The sequence below is a fragment of the Cydia pomonella genome, chromosome 13, assembly GCF_033807575.1.
Source record: "Cydia pomonella isolate Wapato2018A chromosome 13, ilCydPomo1, whole genome shotgun sequence".
Classification (NCBI taxonomy): domain Eukaryota; kingdom Metazoa; phylum Arthropoda; class Insecta; order Lepidoptera; family Tortricidae; genus Cydia; species Cydia pomonella.
The window spans coordinates 15,788,988-15,808,988 of NC_084715.1; the positions used below are offsets into that span (position 1 = coordinate 15,788,988).

Below are 20,001 nucleotides of genomic sequence, written 5' to 3' on the forward strand. Positions count from 1 at the left end.
CATAAATTTTTTGTGTGCTTCGTTTTCAATGCTTAAAAATGATATTTTCGTCAATATATAAACTAAAACCCTGCTATTCCAATTTTACGACAAATACGGAAAATGGCTGGCGCGTTTTTTTACGCACGATTCCAATGCGCGCGCAAGGTAAAGGCGCGAACGAAATCGACAAACAGCCAATTAAAAAAAATGTAAAAAAGCTAATATTTTCGTAAATATGTATGCTAGTTTTAAGTTCCCACGTTTTCCAAGAAAGACTGGGCGTTTTTGCTGATTTTCCATTGAATAAAAGATTCATATGCCGCCAATTATTTTTCACCCGATTTTGATGGTAAAAGGCTATCGTTCTCGGCTCTTGTCTCTATTAGTATTACTGGCAGCGTCAATTTTATGTATTCTTCTTTTACAATACTAGAACATTTTCGTCAATATATAAACTAAAAACATGCAAAACTATTCAAATTTTATGACAAATACGGAAAATGGCTGGCGCGTTATTTTTTTTTTTTACGCACGATTCCAATGCACGCCCAAGGCAAAGGCGCGTACGAATTCGACAATCAGCCAATTAAAAAAATGTAAAAAAGCTAATATTTTCGTATTTCTTTTCGACGGATGGAGATCAAATCGATAAATTGTTATGTTTATTCATTAATGTAATTTACGGGTTAATTTAATCTATAAATGATGTTTGGTGTCATGAAACCTCTTTGAAATAACATTTAAAACCTAATAGTTGGTTAAAAAAAATTTATTACTCGACCAAATTAAGAAGGTTCCATTTCTGTGCATATTATTAGCAATCAGTTACCTTCTTAACTCAGTCGGATAATATAATAAAAAAGCACGAGTGTTATAATATACTGAAAAAGCACGCGTGCTCAGTTCAGTTCAAATATACTTTATTCATGTAGGCCTAGCAACAAGCACCGTATTACATATAATTATCTTAAGCTAATTATCAGAGCAATTTATTGATGTTGTAAATATTATTCCATATAATACTAATGAATATAATTCATAGATCAAATTGAATACTAAGAATTTCACAAAATATCGTCATACAAAAAAAAACAATTGTATTAAAAATACTAGTCTAGAATGTTTCTAGAATAAATCCTAAATGTCAAACAAATAAAATAAAAAAAACAACAAAGGAAGTACATGCATTGGAATATCCATTTCATCATCATTATTCAAATATAATAAATAATTAATCATTTCGAATCACAATTAACCCCACGTTGTTTTATCATTCATGTAGTCTTGTGTGGTATAATAAGCTTTAGAAATAAGTTTACGCTTTACATGATTCTTAAATTTATTAATTGATAACTCAGTAATATTAAGTTTCATTTCTCCACTACCTAAAGGTTGTCTGGAAGAGATCGCTCTGTAGCGATAAGGCCGCCTGTTGTTTACCTCTATCTTCATGTATTTTATGTGTTTCCATGCACATTTTTTCAGAGGTTGTGCAATAAACAGGATTTGTATTGTACTGTATTGTAATATGGTTTGGAAGTTTATTATAAAATCATACACAATTACCCATGAATGATTTTTTAATTTTATGGAGCCGAGTGAAGGGCACTGCGAGCTTATGTTTATTTCTAGTATTAATATTATGAATGTCACATTTTTTCTTAAAATCGGCAATATTTTTATGCACATACAGAATATTCTCATAAATGTATTGACAGTGCACTGTCATTATGTCAATATCTAGGATTATGAGCCAAAAATCGGTGGAATAAAAACGTCGTTTTGAGCAAGTGTGTTGAAAATGCCTTTAATTTATTGGATATCTGGATTGTGTTCATTATTTTTATACTATTATATTTTATTGCTTTAATTTGATAATTATGACTTTTATGACATGTCAGAATATTATAATAATGATTTAATTTAATTTATTGGATATTTGAATTCTTTTGATTATTATTATATTGTTTTATTTTATTGTACTTGAATTTGATAATTATTATCTTAATTGTACTTCAATGGACATCGACCTAATTATATGTATTATCCTTTTGACATGTAAAATTTTAATAAAGGAATATGAATACAGCCAGAACGCGGAAGAAGCCAAAATCTTTTCAACAAGAAGCGACCATTGCCTCAAAAAGGTTTTCTTGACTTGACAACAATAAATCAATAAATTACGAGTTCAAACGGCAGAGCTTTGATAATCTTTAATAATTGAAAAGAAGCCATTAAAGTGCTTAATAGTAAGCGCCTATTTAATTCCTGGAAGTTGTTCATTAAAGATTTAGTGTTGCTTCGGGGTAGGTTTTTTACAGAAATAATAAAGGTAAGGTCGATATATGAAATCTTTCGATTTACTATTTATTAAATGAATTTTAGAATATAATTAGTGAGTGAATAATGTTTGCGTTTTTAGCAGAATATAAATGTGGTACTTACATAAGTGGGTCATATAAAACACATGGAACACACATTTTACCAGTAATTGTCATGCAAAATAAAACAAACAATAAAAAAAATTACAATAAAGAATAAAACTATTTAGATATTTACAACGTCAATTATAAAATGTTTATAAAATGTCATAGAAACCGGATTAAATGCTTGACTTAGATTATAAAATTACGATTTACAACAATCAAAATAATCATCAACGGAGTAGAAACATTATTGTATTCTTCTTCTTTGTCGGTCCCTCATTACTGAGGATCGGACCACTTGGTTTAGCAGCTGCTGTCATTTGTTTCCATCAATCCCGACCTCCCGTAGCCCTCACCGCTTGATGGAGTTTGCCCGAGGTGACCTTTTTAAGTTGGTCGGGCCATCTAGTTGGGGGGGAACTTTTCCAAAAGCAAGCAAGCTATAGTAAAAAAGCAACCGGTGCTATATATGGTATGTGGACAGCCGTGTTTTGATGCCAACCATCGTTTAAGCTTACTAGATAGAAATAAAAGAGATAGAAATAAGTTTTGTGGTAATTATTCGATGGCATCATGTAATTGATGATAAATTATTAATAAATAAATTATATATTTTTTTATATCTTTATTTCAAAAGCAAGAAGAAAACAAGTGTTATCTTTATCTGACAGATAATTTTATCTGTTGTTTGATAAATCAGACCTTAGTCGTATAGCCATATATTATTTATATATTTTTTTTTATGTTATAATATAACGATGTCGATAGTACTGTTATATTGTGTCCCAACACTGCTTAGTAAAATACTTAATGAAAAGACTGGCTATACCTATTAACAAAGGGGATTTGGCGATATAAAAATAGGTTCCACGATGTCAATGTAAATTTAGAACAAATATGTACATTCGGCCGAGTGAAACTTTGATTTTGAACTTGGACGGACCAAAACCAGACAGGCAGGCACACGTGTGTTCGATGTAAAATTATTTAATTACAAAACTTTGTATATTTTTACTTTAGTGAAACTAAATTAATATTGATTTAGAACCAGTTACGTTATCCACCACGCTTGGCAAAGCATTTACTCAGTTAAACCAGGGACAAGGGTGAACTGACCTGACTTTCTATATTTTTTTACGAACCTAGAGCTCAAGCTCTAACTAGAGTTAACAATGAGGATAGAATAGTTTCTGAACTAGATAATTATAGGTGACCTAATGACTGCAGCGGTCAGGAATTAATGGCCTAATGGGTTTGATTTGTCGGTAGCATAGACAATAACCGGCCAAGAGCATGTCGGGCCACGCTCAGTGTAGGGTTCCGTAGTTACTCTTCCGTCACAATAAGCTAAACTGGAGCTTAAAATATAGTAAATTGTTAACCATGGGATGAAACGGTACCTTTCACCCGAGTTAAACAAATAGGCAAATTTGCATAATCAGTACCTAATTAAAGTAAGTCTTTTTACTATGAAGGGAAAACTTTTTGCGACAACTCAAAAACGGCTAAACTGATAATGTCCGCTATAGTTTTCATTTAATGTCTTTCTTAAGCTCTACTTCCACGATTTTTTTCATATTTTGATAAAGTGAATACATTCGGAGCAATTATCTCCGAATGTATTCACTTTATCAAAAAATGTTTCTTGTAAACCCCTATTAGTTTTGAAAGACCTTTCCAACGATATCCCACACTCTAGGGTTGAAGCGAAAAAAAAAATTCACCCCGACTTTACGTATAGGGGAGGTACCCTAAAAAAAATTAAATTTTTAGATTTTATTATACGACTTTGTCGGCTTTATTGATTTATATATCCCCACGGAGCAAAGCCTCGGACAGACAGACAGACAGACAGACGGACATGGCGAAACTATAAGGGTTCCTAGTTGACTACGGAACCCTAAAAACGGTCGATTAGGATATTTATTGTATACTACTCGATGTTTGACCAATTAAAGGCTTTTACTAAAGTGTTTTCATTACACCGAACAAACGTCCAATCATACTCATTGTTATACGATACAATACAAATAGGTACTCTTTATTGTTATATTATGTATATTTGGTAGTTTATATTATTACATAACATATAATGTCACAAATTTCTATATTATTGTAACTGTTGTAAGCAAAGAGTAATTGTATATGGAAGACGTGTTGTCTACGTATAAATCGTGATCATGTGTTTGACAGCCGATCTAGAGGGCGCTATGGGACGCCATATTATATTTTATAGTGACTGTTCTGTCAAACGTCAACTTTTTACAACCAGAGCTGTACAGCTTCGTACATTGTCACTCTAAATCAAGGCCTGTCGACTTCCTTAGAAAGACATGACGCTTCATAATTGCGCATGTGTGGTCTGACATCCTGGAAATAGTTTTCATATAAAATGATTAAATAACGATTTATGTTCTTGAAACATTGATCTAAGTAATCTTGAAATAGATTTATTGATTAATTTTTAAAATTAAAAATCCACTGCACAGTATCTCCGCTCAGACTCGGTTAAAGTTTAATCCATTGTACTAAACTAAGCAACAACAATTATTTCAAGGTAAGAAATATTTTAATCTATAAATAAAATAAGTGTACTATTGCCAAATTCAAATACATAAATTTAATCTTACCACCCTCTTAAGTCGCACGGCCGCGTTATCGCGTCCAAAATTACAATCGAAATTCATCATAGATGTAAATTCTAACATTGTTTTAGCTGGCAATTTAGAACTCTGGTAGCTATTAGCAAGGTAATTAGGGACATAGGTTATAGTATTGTTTAAAATGTGACTGTTTTGTTTTAGAGGGTGAACGTGAGCAAAAAATCCTTGGGCGTCATATCATTTCCTTGGAAAGGCTCAAAATCAAAAGGCACGGATCCGCCACATAATTCCGACTAGTTGTAGTTTCCCGGTGACCATCAACAAGACCGCTGCACTGAGCTGTGGAGCAGAAAGTGTCCGACAATCGGATAGATGTAATAACAACTTTGTCTGTCATATATTCATGTATTTTTTGTTTTTTGGGCTGATATATGTGATATGATTACAAGTTACACTAATTGCAATTGTGGAGTAAAATCAGATGTGCCAAAGATCATGTTTTAGATATATAAAAAGCTATATTAAATGCAATAAATAGTATATGTATATATATATAAAATTGTTATTATCATGAAGATTTTAATGACTTCTATTTATTGTTATGAAGGTGATCTGGGAATTAAAACATGCGCTAAAAATAGGCGACCTAAACATAAATAACGCCTTAAAAAAATCAAAAGATTATAATCACACGCACATGATAGGTTAACTATTTGGTACCCACATCAATAATGAACCGAAATTACCGACCTGTGGTCTCATTGAATAAAATTCATATAGGTATGTAGATATTATATGGAAGTGTCACAGTTAGTTCAATAAGCCCCGTCCGATACATAAATTTGTATAGAAAATGACTTTTTTCTTGCCTATTGTATGTTTTTCGAACGAATTAAGCTCTTTTCCTCCTAATATATAGGAATAAAAATATTTATAACTTGATAATAAACTGTATTTTTACCTTTTATATTGAAAAAACTTCAAAATATAGATATCATTATCTCTTAGGACAAAAGATGCCTGTGATTTTGATTAATATGTAACATAATATTTTTTTATTTGGTAAATAGTAATTTAAAAAACCTCACCCCAAAAAAACAAAAAATGAAAAAATACAAAAAGAAATTCTGTCGCCGGGATTTGAACCCAGAACCACTAGCTAGAACTGGATCACTACCTACCAAAACCCGCCAGGCTAAACCGGTTGTCAATTTTAGTACTGAGATACAAAGAGAGCGCCACTAGTATAAACGAACTTTTGAAAGGGACATTTTTTTGTATGGAGTTAGCGTTCTTCTCCTAGTGAGTATTATATTCTTTGCTCTAAATAGAGTACTTCTGTCAAACACTGATACTCTTTACCTTATCCGTGATAACTGATAAGTGTGAAATTAGTTAGTTTCCGATCCGCCGGATTCTTTTTTGCTGGATTCCTGTTTCGCCGGATTTATTTTAGTACGTCACAATCCAAATATACGAGAATTTGAAGCAACAAGAATCCGGCGAATAGGAAACAAACCGTCAAATTGAATGTCATAAGAGTTCAGCTTTTGAAACAACATTTGTATCTCACTCTAATGTGAATTTTTGTTTTTTTTTTTCATTATCAATACCAGCTTTTCAGTTTAAAATATTTGTTTCTACATTAATTGGTTGTTATGTTATGTCCAACATTGTAGAGTATTGATTAAACTTTTACTTTACGTTTACTGAGTGTGTAGGGTTGGTCCTGCTCACGTCTCATGAAGCAGCCTGTATAATCAATTAACTTTTGTAATTTTTTTTTTAACCACGATGGTGGCAAACGAGCATACGGCCTGCCTGATGGAGCAGTCACCGCAGCTTATGGACGCCTGCAACTCCAGAGGTGTTCCATGTGCCTTGCCGACCCTTTTTAAACCTGTACACTCCTTTTTCAAAGAACCCTATAATGTAGACCCTTAGGAAAACCTCGGAAGGGAGCCCATTCCACAGCCGGAGCGTCCGCGGGAGGAATGTCCTCTTAAACCGCACAGTACGCGACCATTTAGGTTGAAGGGTGTGAGGATGAACACCCTGCTGACAACGAGCGGTGCGGTGATAGAAAGTGGCCGTGGCATCACGTCAAACCATTCTTCCGAGCACAAACCATTGTACAAGTGGTTGTCACTACCTAAGTAGGTATGTACCATGTAACTTTTCTTCATGCAAACTATTTTTCGACTAGGTTCTAACTTCTACGTAGGTGTGATAGGTATCTGATTAAGCTTCGTACTTATGTTAGTCTGATATGATATATTACTTAATGATACCTAAGTAAAGGAATGGAGTCAGAAGTTGACCAAAGAAACTCTAACAACAATAAATAGAAAACAACACAACTTCATTATTTTGGAGCTATAACTGTTTGTAGAAACATGCAGTCGGCGATAAATGACAAATTAAATGAATGAATAGGTAGGTACATAATATACAAACAACGCTATTGTCAATATTTAGAAGGGGAATTTTACTGTGAGTACCCAATTCTGTGACCTCGACTTCTTTATTTAATATTACAGTGACCGGGCTGCGACATCGACGAGAAACGACAGATTTTGTGTAAAAACGCTATTAAAGTCTAATTTTATCGCGTTCAGCTGCCAGCTGGTGTCGATACTTACCTAGCTCTATTTCTACGTACAACACTCTGTTTTGATACAGATTAAGCGAAAGAAGACGGTATATCTCAGAGATAAGGAATCTAAACATGTTTGATATAAAGTGGTAGTATACGTGCTACTATCTCTTAACGAAAATATACTGTCACTACTCACTCGCTACGATATACAACACAGTTTTTGTTATTTTGTGATGCGTATGCCGCAAACTTTATGCGTTTTTTGTGTCAATTTGACTGAGCAGAATTGCTACACAGATTTTAAAACAAGAAATATCACTGCTCTGTACAGTCAAGTGTAAAAATATGGCTGTACACATCTTGACATCATGACAGTGCACTGTCAATACATTTATGAGAATATTCTGTATGTGCATAAAAATATTGCCGATTTTAAGAAAAATTGTGACATTCATAATATTAATACTAGAAATAAACATAAGCTCGCCGTGCCCTTCACTCGGCTCCTTAAAATTAAATCATTCATGGGTAATTGTGTGAGATTTTATAATAAACTTCCGAACCATATTACTGAGTTATCAATTAATAAAAAGAATCATGTAAAGCGTAAACTTATTTCTAAAGCTTATTATACCACACAAGACTACATGAATGATAAAACAACGTGGGATTAATTGTGATTCGAAATGATTAATTATTTATTATATTTGAATAATGATGATGAAATGGATATTCCAATGCATGTATTTCCTTTGTTGTTTTTATTATATTTGTTTGACATTTAGAATTTATTCTAGAAACAATCTAGACTAGTATTTTTTATACATTTTTTTTATACAATCGGAACCATAAACATGCACATTTACTCGTCAAGTGTTTTCTTGTGTATAGTAGGTTCTGCCATCTTGTGGGCTACATCGGAACAATAAACCTCACATTTACGCTTCGCGCCAAAAATCTGACAGCTCCTGTGCTGCCTCCTACACTTCATGCACGCTCCCTATACTTATATCCAGAGGGTACTGCGATTCCATTTCGTCACCGTTTTTAAGCAGTGGTGTGTTGTGGTCGAACCTTTATATAGTTCGTTCGGGACAACGTAAAGGAGAGGTGTTTCATTGAAATATTATTATTATTTAAAAAAAAAAACAAGTTTAGAAAAATGTGCTTAATACATATGCAAAAATATTTTTTTAAGCACCTACATTGGTTGGTATATCGCTATACACAAACTGTACCTACTGTATCGTAGCTTAAACATTTTTCTGTTTTATTATGAGAACTCAACCATAAAAATCAACAGTTAAATGAATAAGAATTATACATATGTGATTTTTGTTGGTAACAAATGCTTTTGTTATACCATAAACTGTATGTATAATCTAATTCCAAAAAAATGTAAAATAAAATAAGATGTACAAGTATCATTTATTAAAGTATGTGGCTTTTACATATAAGGAACCATATACATAGGTAGGGTACCTATACTTATATCTCGGAACCACCGCACCGCAACACCGCAGCTGAGACCAATTTCCGGCAAAGTTAATTACTATCTGACTATCGAGACTATTCATCACACTATGTTATCATGGATTTCCTGTATTTTGCGGTTCCTTTAGAGGTACAGAGGTTCTTAATTATTTTTACACATAAGTATAACGGAAAGGATTAGACAAATCAATAAAAATGTTGGTCAATATCTTAGTACAGTCAGCATCAAAAGTAGCGGATGAAACAACGCGCCAAAAGTATTTGATATTCCGGATAACTTTTCCAAATATAGATAAATTTCTAAAATTCCCGTTCCAAAGTATATCTTTTACAGTCTTAGTTGTTCTATATTAAAGAAATCACTTTTTGTTAAGCTGTTACAGAATGGTAGTTTCTTATGAAACGTTATTTCATCCGCTACTTTTGATGCTGACTGTACATAGATACAAAGTGATACAAATTGCAGTAAACTTAAATTAACCTCAGCTCAGTAACTATATTACAAGCTAAAAGTGTTATTAGTCTTAGGAACGTATACTTCGGAATTGCATTTTCGCTAAAATATCTTTAGTTATACTAGCTTTAATTTTTTTTTAAATCAAACATTATTCAAGTCCCCACCAATATGTGACACATACTCTCCGCTAAAATTGCACAGAGACGAGAACTCGGACGTTTTACCTTAAGTCATGCTACTGTTTTTTTTTTTCGGTCTTAGTCTTGGTCGGTTTGGTCGGATAAAATGCACTGAATCGACCAACTTTCTCTCCGCTCTTCGTCATGCAATTTATTAATTTAATATTTATTTATTTAGTATTTTTTCATCCAGCCGTTCTAAATTTTATTGAACAAGTTAAGTACTACACAATCTTAGGCCCTCATCACATGGAGCGTAAGACAGTGTCTCGTAAGCGTATCGTAAAAACAAGTATGAGACGCGTAGTGTTCTGCACACGAAGCGTCAGGTAAGCGTAATCGTTTTATATTATAAGTGATATCTCATTCGTTTACGCTTTGTTTTTTACGCCAGTATTACGCTACGACTGTCGTAATGACGACAGAAATCTTATACGCTACGACGACGCTTTGTTTGAACTGTTCGTGCTCGTGGCGCTCTGGTTCTACGCACGTATTACAATACGCTTACACGTCTCCAACGTTACGACACCGTGTGCTGAGAGTCTAAGACTTCCATTTATGAATATCTCCCGCCAGCCTACATTATCGACGAGAAGACGAGGCAACAAATTGGCTCCCACGGGAGGCGCTAACACACTAAAACGAAGCTACGTAAAATCACTAGTGGCAATCGAATTATTGATGTCGAACGATTGCTATCGTTCGTGTCATCCACGATGACGCGCAGATTTGTCAAATCTAACCTTTATTAACATGACAATACGAGTCAAGGCCCGCGTCGTCATGAATGACACGATCTATATTTTGAGTAACGACCAGCAACTGAAAATAGTAGGGCATGGAATCATTTTTCTCTTTGAGATAGCGGAATCTCTCTCTGCTTAGGTTAATTCAGGTTGCTTCGCGATATTTATTACCTAAATATATAAATCAATACAATGACTTGTTCGAAATAACGAAAGATTATTGCTTCACAGATAGATAAACATGCGTGGTTAATTGCTTACTAATATATCCATGGTTAACATTATCTTTCTCAACAAGTGATAAGAACTAAAAATAATAATATGAGGTAAATAAAACAAATAAAACAGATTTTTGAAGCTATGTATATATATATATATACATATATATATATATATATATATATATATATAGCTTCAAAAATCAATAGCTATATATTTCTACGTTGAGCGCTAATCTATCATAAATTCATAATCATAGCGTGTGGGATAAGTGCGGCCTTAATATGTCTACAGGAAAGATCTGTCATATCTTAAATTTGTGAATTACTGACAAAGATATCAACTCAGTTAAAGATAATAAAATAAATCACATAATTATCATTAAATCTGACATAAAACTCTCTGTTTAAAGTAAGCATTATAATCCCAATTAAATTACCTACCATTTTGGCGACAACATATCGTTCCAATTAATTTAATGCACGAAATCAACATTGCCTTATCATATGCAATATTCGCCCGGCGGTTAAATTTTAAATTCAATTGAAAATACATTTTCACTAATCCATTGTTGCAACTCCCAGTTTGCGAAAAGCGAAAATTCGTTGTTCAAAAGCGACTCGAGTTCTCACATATACCTAGATCATTTATTATTCCATTACGTTTTATTTTTGTAATCCAGTTTTAAAGGATTATCTTGTTTGCAGGACTCGTGTACTAATAAGAGCTAATTGAAAAATGCCTTTATAAAGCTATTAGTACTTCAGAGATTTATGGCAATAAATACTGAATTTCTCTTTCATAAATATACCTACACTTGGTTAGGCATAAGTAAACTCATCTGTACCCCTAGTGTAAATTTAGTCGATAGCGAAACGTGACGTACGCGTTTGCGTTAAGTCTCATTTTGTATGGGTTTTTGAACAGCGCGCCAAGCGGGACGTTTTGGAAAGTCAAAAATCTCATACAAAATGACACTTAACGCAAACGCGTACGTCACGTTTCGCTGTCGAAAATATTTACACTAGGGGTACAGATCATTTTATAAACTAACGAAATTTTTAAAAGGCTGTTCTAAGGCGAGCATTGGAATTCGCAAATTTGAATAAGTGTCTTGGGAATGAATGAAATTTCGCCATAACTTTTATCGAACTGTCATTTATCAAGTATGTAGGGAAAGTAGTGAAAGTAAATTGTAGAAATTAGAGCAATGACAGGCTATTGCGGTCTTGTAATCTCGTCTGGACGTCGGCCAAGCTCCGAGATTGGGCTAATTCCGCGCACTGATTATACGAGTTCCTAAGAGACGCAGCTATCGTAGAATATAAGCGTAGTTAAGATGTTTTTCACTTGAATATCTTGAAGTTCCACTTGAAAAGAAAGAAATTCTAAATAAATGCTGAATACATGGTTGGTTTGATGAAAAGAAACGAGTCAATTATTGTTCTAAAATATAACGTATGGAATGAAATATAAAGTTTCTATATTTTATCTATAATACACACATAGGTAGGTGTGCATATACATACAGAATATTTGCAAGTAAGAGGTTGAATTTGATAATTTGATAACATCCGCAAATTATATACATATAATTACTTATTCGCTAGAAATTAGTATTTTATCGGACTCTTTGTTTTATTATTAACTGTTGCCTGACTGTCATTAGACGCGGGCACAGAATTTGAAAACGCGGGCCATGTTTACCCCTGTCAGTCAGTCGTGCCACCACGATAGATTTTTGTAAAGGCCGGAGCTTTGGATCCCGGCTGATACGTATAGCTCTTGGGGAAAAATGTCATGGTTAAACCGAATGTAGGTATCGTTACTAGGTCTTGTTAGTTTCTCTTCTCGGTTGAAAAGTCAGGATCGCAGACGCTTTCATACAAGTGCGTGTCTTCAGGGGGCCTACCGCGAAAATCGAAGTTCGTCAATTGCGGGCATTTTTCTTTATCACTCTAATTTGGTCCTAGTGAGAGTAAAAGAGAAAGATCCTCGCAATTTGCGAATTTCGGTTTTCGCGGTAGGTTCCTGTACCTTCATCCGTTATGAAAATGCCATACAAGCAAAAAGGCGTAGTTACTGACTGTGACTTATCCTTGAAGTAAACAAAAATGATTTAAGAGTTCCTTTATTATCTATATGCAAACCTATTTGATTTATTCATATTGCAACTGTAAATATCTAACATCTTATGTCATAATTTTATCGACATCGACTTATAGTAAGTTTCACATCTCATCGCAATTTTTTAACCTCAAACCAAATTGCACCCGTCAAATCAGGGTATGCCCCCAGAATAAATAATAGTACTGCCGTACGGAAAGGAATCCTCCTGCAAAACCGAAGTTTGACAGCGATTCAGGGACGAATCATGTTGTTTCTTTTTAATGCATGAAACTATCCCTTTTGGCTATTAAGTGTTGTCAAAATTCAAGACATTATTATATCATATCCGTGAATGCGCACGCAAAGGAACGTCACGTTTTGCCAACCCTAACAATTTCTTGTAGCAACGCTGAGGCGAACGAAGCTGAGAACGCCCGAACGCTGCAGTTTCCCCCCACTGGTATGACAACACATGAAAAAAAACGATAAACCAACAATGTCACTCAGCAAACACGAAGCGCGAAATGTGGACCTAATTCAATACATTCGCTGCGCAACTCTCGCGTTCTTTTGTTTTCCAGTGCAAGCCGTGTTTATTTGTATTTGTACGATGAACGTCAAAAATAAGTATACAAGTCTCGCCTTATTGCATTGGGTTAAAGTGCAAAAGAGTAAACATATTTTTGACGACAACTTTACGTAACTACATCGCCATGCTATCAAACTATTGCCACAGTTTACACTGTTTATGGAAGCATATTTGTACTAAGTAAAGGGTAACTACTTACTATTATTTTGTAAACTCATACAACTATTACTGGTTTACAGATAATACTACTGTTATATTCGTTTTCTATTCCTACCTATTATGGACGTATAATTATTGTCGTATTCAGCCCACAACTACTGCGCTTACGGACCCGGTCGATTTGTGTAAGGTTGTCCTATTAGACCGCGAGCCAGAAACAGATTTCCATGACCATTCGCCTCCCGGACGATAACTCGTATAGTGGCTAACGGCTATGTATGATGAACCCTCGTGGACGTCAGCTGCCGCTCCGTTGGTTGAAGAATAGCAGCCACCAAAACACGTAAAAAAATTGCCATCGCCTATTTTTACATGTTCATGTAACCAGCTGACGGTCTTTCTACCAGCTGACAGTTTTTTTAAATAGTATCTAAACTATCATCTGACAAGGTATCAGTCGGGAGGCGATGACTGACAATATATGCTCCTGGCCCGCGGTCTATATGATAGTTATTTATTAACGTAATGTAAAAATTCCAGTGCCGTCAATCTTAATTCAAGGTTAAGAGGAAAGGGGAAGATAATCGCCAACTAAATAAAAATCGACACCAATAAATACGTCAGCAAGCGCGTTTCGGCATAATGAACAAGACTGCTTCTTTTGTTAGCGAAAATCAATTTTGTTAAATTTCATTAAAGCATCCACAAAGAAAATCGCCTTACAAAGCCGTTTATATCATGGCGATGCGCACAGACATATACCTATTTCTAAAAGAAGATTGCGCACGTAGAAAATTCAAATCTAAACGTGTCATTTTATCAATGACGCGTTATATACTAAATAGACGATATTTCAGTGATAAGGATAGATGGTAAGATCCTATAGATGTGCGACAAAATTAGAAACACTTTTTAACATTCCTGACAACATACCAAAAACAACCTACGCAATTTAGTTGGATTATTTGTTGCCTACCATAAACCATACTAAAATGTACGGTAAGAAATTAAAAAAATAAGACTGTGACAAACTATTACAGCAATAATAGCGCTTTTTCTGCTACTCCTACTGAAAGATCCATAAGTGCATCTCATGGGTCATCTGGCCCCTCCCCCATTTCATCCCTATATTTCCTTATCACTGACAATTATACTGCGACGCATTTTCCGTTTCGTTATCTTTAAGTATGTTTTAGAATACTTCGTATTACTTAGATAAATGTCACAATAAAATCATATTTTAAAGACTTCCATGCAAAAACGTAGTTAATAGTTTTATGTTCAACCGACTTAAAAAAAAGTGGAGGTTCTCAATTCGTCGGATCCTTTTTTATTACCGTATTTAAATTTCTCTTAGAATTATACTCTGGCTTTCTTTCATATTTTTTGTACACATAAAACTTATAATAAATTGGTGGACACTAGTTTGAGAACGAGTATTTCAGAGCCCATCAACGTGCTCACTAGCGCCACTGCTAAATAACTGTGACTAATTAAATTTAACGATAAATATTTAAAAAAAAGAGGCCGCTACGTACTGTATTTTGTATTTAAGTACCTTTTGAATACATCATAATAGTTTTTACGCTGCTGGATTCGTCAATCTAGGAGTCCAAAGTTAAAACGGCCGTTTTTGTTTTGAGTTCATAGATCGACGAATCGTATTCAAGAGGTACTTAAATACAAAATACAGTACGTAGCGGCGCCCTTTTTTAAATATCTATCGTTAAATTTAAACAATCACGATTATTTTCCAGTGGCGCTAGTGAGCACGTTGATGGGCTCTTAATAAGAGGAGCGCAAAAGACAGATGCACCACATGAAACTTGTTCTGCGATAAGCAATAATTGGCACACACTTGGCACCATGCGTGATCTTTCAAGAAACATATCTGAGGAGCTGCGCATTCATTACATTTTTGAGTGGAATCGTTTTTCTATTATTACCCATTAGGAGCTTTTGTTCATACTTGTCTAATCTAAGTAATCTATATTCAAAATGTTCTCAGAAGGGCTCTTGACTCAAACTTAATCCGATCCAATTAGCGATCTAGAGTTTCAAGAGCTACTCTACAATTATTAGCTATAAAAGGTAATAGATGTAAATTGACAAAGTATGAAGGAAAACACAGCAGGTAAAAAATATGAAAAATGTTTCATAGAACTGAAGGAAAATGCTACCGTAAAATAAGTCTTTGCTCCAAAATTCGAAATTTAATTTAAGTTTTAATTTATATTAGACTAGGTATGTTGATATATAAGTTTTTGGTAAAAAATTCATTTACGCTACAAGCTTTTGTCTCTGACGGTACTTTTATTATAAAAAGTTTCTATTTTTCATTTTATAAAAATGAGTATATCTCGTTATTATTGTAATTACACAAACCCATTCTGTTAGATGTGTACCTACTATTTAAATAGTGTTATGTTTTATCTCTTTAAATTAAAGAACGTAAAACCACCCAAATATATTTGTGTGAAAATCCGGCCCTGTTTTTTACCTGCTCTTCGAAAAACATAACATTGCTTCCTTGGCGCTAGCTAGCCGTGCGCTCGCATTACCAGTGCAAGCGAGGTCTTCGAATACGTATCTTTGTTTCGGATCGCAGTGTCACAAGTTAAGCTGGTTTGAGCGCGTTTAGTCGCCTACCTTAGACGCACCAATAGAGATCAGACAGCTATTCTGTTAGAATTCTGTATTAGTTCATAATGAATCTTATTCTGTGCTCAATAGAGTAGTAATTCAATAAACGCTACCTATGCGGCCTGCCCATTTTCATAGTGGCACGCGCCTTTGCGGTTTTTAAAGAATAGATAAGACGATAATCCGTAGAAGCTCACGGAGAAAAATAGAAACTATACCACGCGCAACTAATACTCATAGAGAAAATTGTAAACACCCCAAATACAATTAGGTTGCGTTGTTTCATCACAGAGTTTTATGGCCACCAAATTATATTGTAATCCGACTTACATATGTATGCAAATTTTCAGCTCAATCGGAAATCGGGAAATGGATCAAATTTAGCTTCCAAAATAACATAGGTCGTATGACCTAAGAGGGCAAGTTAAATAAAAGCTTGTAATAATATGACGATTTAAAGTAGCATATTACTACTATCATGTTGTAATACTTAAATGAGGCTGTGATATAGATTTCATGTATAAAAACTCAGGTAACAATTACCCAGGGGAGCAAAGCAGGCACATCTTACGGTATGATGGTACCGAAAATTCAAATAGTTTTTCATAGCTTTGTATCAATAGTGTGTAGGTGTTAGAAGGTTATACTCACCCGTGGTCAGTAAGCATTGAGAATACCATCCAAGGTAACTAAGGTTAAATGCTCCCGTAACACAGAAATGACCCCCATAAAGGAGTCACTCCACTGTCTGACGCGACAAGTTATTTACAGAATTCATATGATAATCTGACGTCATTGAAATAGGGTCTCTGCTTTGAGTGAATGCAACGTGCATCCATCCTTTAAGACAGTGACGGTGGCTAAAATATATTAGAAGCCTCGGCCAAAATCTCAATCGTTTTTTCGGCAAACGCCGATAGATAAGTAAAAACGTATTAGATAGGCAGTCGAAAAATGTTAGTTTTTTTAAATTGTTTATCACGTCAACGATAATCGCCTTAAGCTCTCACTGTGCACTTCGCACATAGGCAATGGCGTTTAATAGGGGGAACGCAAAATTCTGGTTTTTATATTAAATTATTACACATTTTAATCAAATTATATGGAAAATTCTCACTGAAAATAGACTATTTTTGCAAGGGCATATACTTTATCCAAAACCTTAAAAGTTTAAAGTTGGACCGATAGCATTAAATACGAAAACATGTCTAATTTTCCTGTTTTTTTTCAGTTATATATTTGTATATTGTTACCCTGCATAGTATGGGATTGAAATGTCCCCAGCAGAGCCATGTATTGAAGCAAGGCGGCTCACCACTGTGTCCTATGACCGCCAACACAGACACTCCATTCAACGCGAGAACTACCCTCTGTCTATGCATCCCTCGGCACGGGTTGGCTAACCCGTTCGATTTGAGGGTTTTATATTGGAGTTTTATTCTACATAGCACAAAGCTAACGAGGCCCATCTCCCCGGGTTATATTTTGGAGTTTTTCTTCTGCTATGCAGGTTACAGCAAAAAACTAACGAGGCCCATCTCCCCGGGCTATATTTTGGAGTTTTTCTTCTCCTATGCGGATTGCAGCAAAAAGCTAACGAGGCCCATCTCCCCGGGCTATATTTTGGAGATTTTCTTCTCCTATGCGGGTTGCAGCACAAAGTTAACGAGGCCCATTTCCCGGGCTATATTTTGGAGTTTTTCTTCAGCATAATGCTAGCATATTCCCATCTGTCACCGCCGGGCACAGATAGGAATAGGCGCTACATACAAATCATTCCCATCTGTGCGCGCCTCTTGTATGGCGGTGGTCAGATGGGGATGTACCCTAACGAGGCCCATCACTACGAAAGTGAAGGAAGCGAAAGAGGTATGTCAGGTTCGCAGCAAGTGGAAATCCGTGTGCTCTGCCTATACCACTCCGGGAAATATAGGCGTGATTATATGTTTGTATGTATGCCTAGCATGGCAGTATAATTTTTATATAACATAGCTAATGATGTAGCCAGGGGATATGAGAAGCAGAATTTTAAACAGAAATTATTTTCAAAATAGGTAATTAAGATAAAAGGTAAAAACCCGCGCGACAGCCACTTCTTCCGTCGCAAGTCTCGCGCTGCCCCCCCCCCCCCTTCACCCCACTTTTAAGCTTTACAGCTAAATGGCTTTATGTCAACGCTCAGTTACGTGCGCTGTTAAGTGATTAAACGATAAACCGTCGATAAATACGTTTTGTTAATACGCGACTAACGTCTAACGTGCGTAATCTCAGATTAATCCATTAAACGTTGGATTCTAAATCAATGTAAGTAAAGTATCGCAATGCCTTTAGAGTTGAGTTGTTCCACATTGTCACGCGACGCGAGCGCTTGCAAGTTGTGTTCACCAACGAACCAGCGTTACTGGATATTGAAACCCACAAGAAGTATACGTAATCAAAGAAATCATTTGGCTAGTTCGCTAGCCTTTATATCGCCTGTGCTTGGCAACTACTTGGAATGATGCCTCTGAGGCGCGGCTGCCCCCAAGGACGCCAGTTGAAAAATGTATTGTTACGTTTATGGAGTATGCAATGCGATTGCATTGTGTCGTGAATCTTTGACGTTAAAAGTAAAACAAAATATAGATATGCTGATTTTAGGCGATGGATTTTCGTTCATAATCATTTTTGTCGAATATTTTTGAAAGCCAAATAACAATCATAACCTAAATAGGTACGACAACGTTTTAAAAAATAAAGATATCTTATATTAAAAGAAGCAACCAGTTTGACTGCGTCTTGTTTATGTATAGTGGCGTTAAACTTTAGTATAACACGTCAAATCAAACCCTTTAATATATTTGGTAGAAAACCATGAAAGTTAAACGAAATATTGAAGTAAAGAATTAATTATTACTTATTTAACAGAAAATACTCTTCTTCTTTTGCTGGGGCGTTTGTCCCGGCTTAATGCCACGGCTTATGGGAGCCTGGGGTCCGCTAGGCAACTAATCCCGGGAATTGGCATAGGCATTATTGTTTACGAAAACGACTGTCATTCGACCTTTCAACCCAAAAAAGCGACTAGTAAATATGAAATGTTATATTGTACAGTATTTAATAAAAAAAATCGAATGCTAATAAAATCTAGACTCACGATAGTGCGACTGAGTCCTGACAAATTGGACAAATACCGAGCTACATGGCAGTGTATCATAAAGTCCTGCAAGCCTTTTTTCCCATACAACATAAAGAGGCCGACCGTATCTCCACCTTCGGCCTCATTCCCCGCATGGGCCTAAGTCGTTGTTTATGATCTCTGGACCGTAAGTTATCATTAGCAGTTACACGAGGGTTGCGTAAATCAGCTGGCCAGAAAAGGCCTTAGTACATTCTTACAGTTCCTCTGTATACCTAACTAGATTGAAAGGCAACTTTTATTTAGCTTTCCATTCGATTGACTAACTAAAAGTATTTATTTTTCTTAAACATCTGATATTCTAATTGAAACAAATAACAACTTTCAGAAAAGGGATAGAAAACACTACCTATTGAGATCGTCGGCACGTGTTTCTCCTAAATAACAGAAGAAAAAGAAACACCTTAGATTATACTAGAATGAAAAAAAAGTGATAAAAAGAAAAATACTTTCAAATAAAAAAGTTTTTTTTTGTGACCAATATTAGATGTGCTGAGAACCCAAAAAAAAAATTAACCGTATTCATTAAATTAGATCTATAAAAAGCGTTTTGAGGAATTAATTCCCAGCATGGAAATTGTTTTAATACCTCCATTTGGTCCTAAATGCGTGTAA

The 20,001-nt window shown here is 34.9% G+C and overlaps 1 protein-coding gene and 1 long non-coding RNA gene across 2 annotated transcripts in view; one reads left to right on the plus strand and one right to left on the minus strand.

Annotated features, from left to right (window-relative positions):
• Window positions 1-20,001, minus strand: part of LOC133524382 (beta-3 adrenergic receptor-like) — a 138,584-nt gene that overhangs the window by 86,895 nt on the left and 31,688 nt on the right. The window lies entirely within an intron of this gene.
• Window positions 4,852-5,570, plus strand: LOC133523936 (uncharacterized). The gene is made up of 2 exons (XR_009800298.1): window positions 4,852-4,965; window positions 5,213-5,570. It is a non-coding gene; the product is annotated as an uncharacterized LOC133523936 (long non-coding RNA).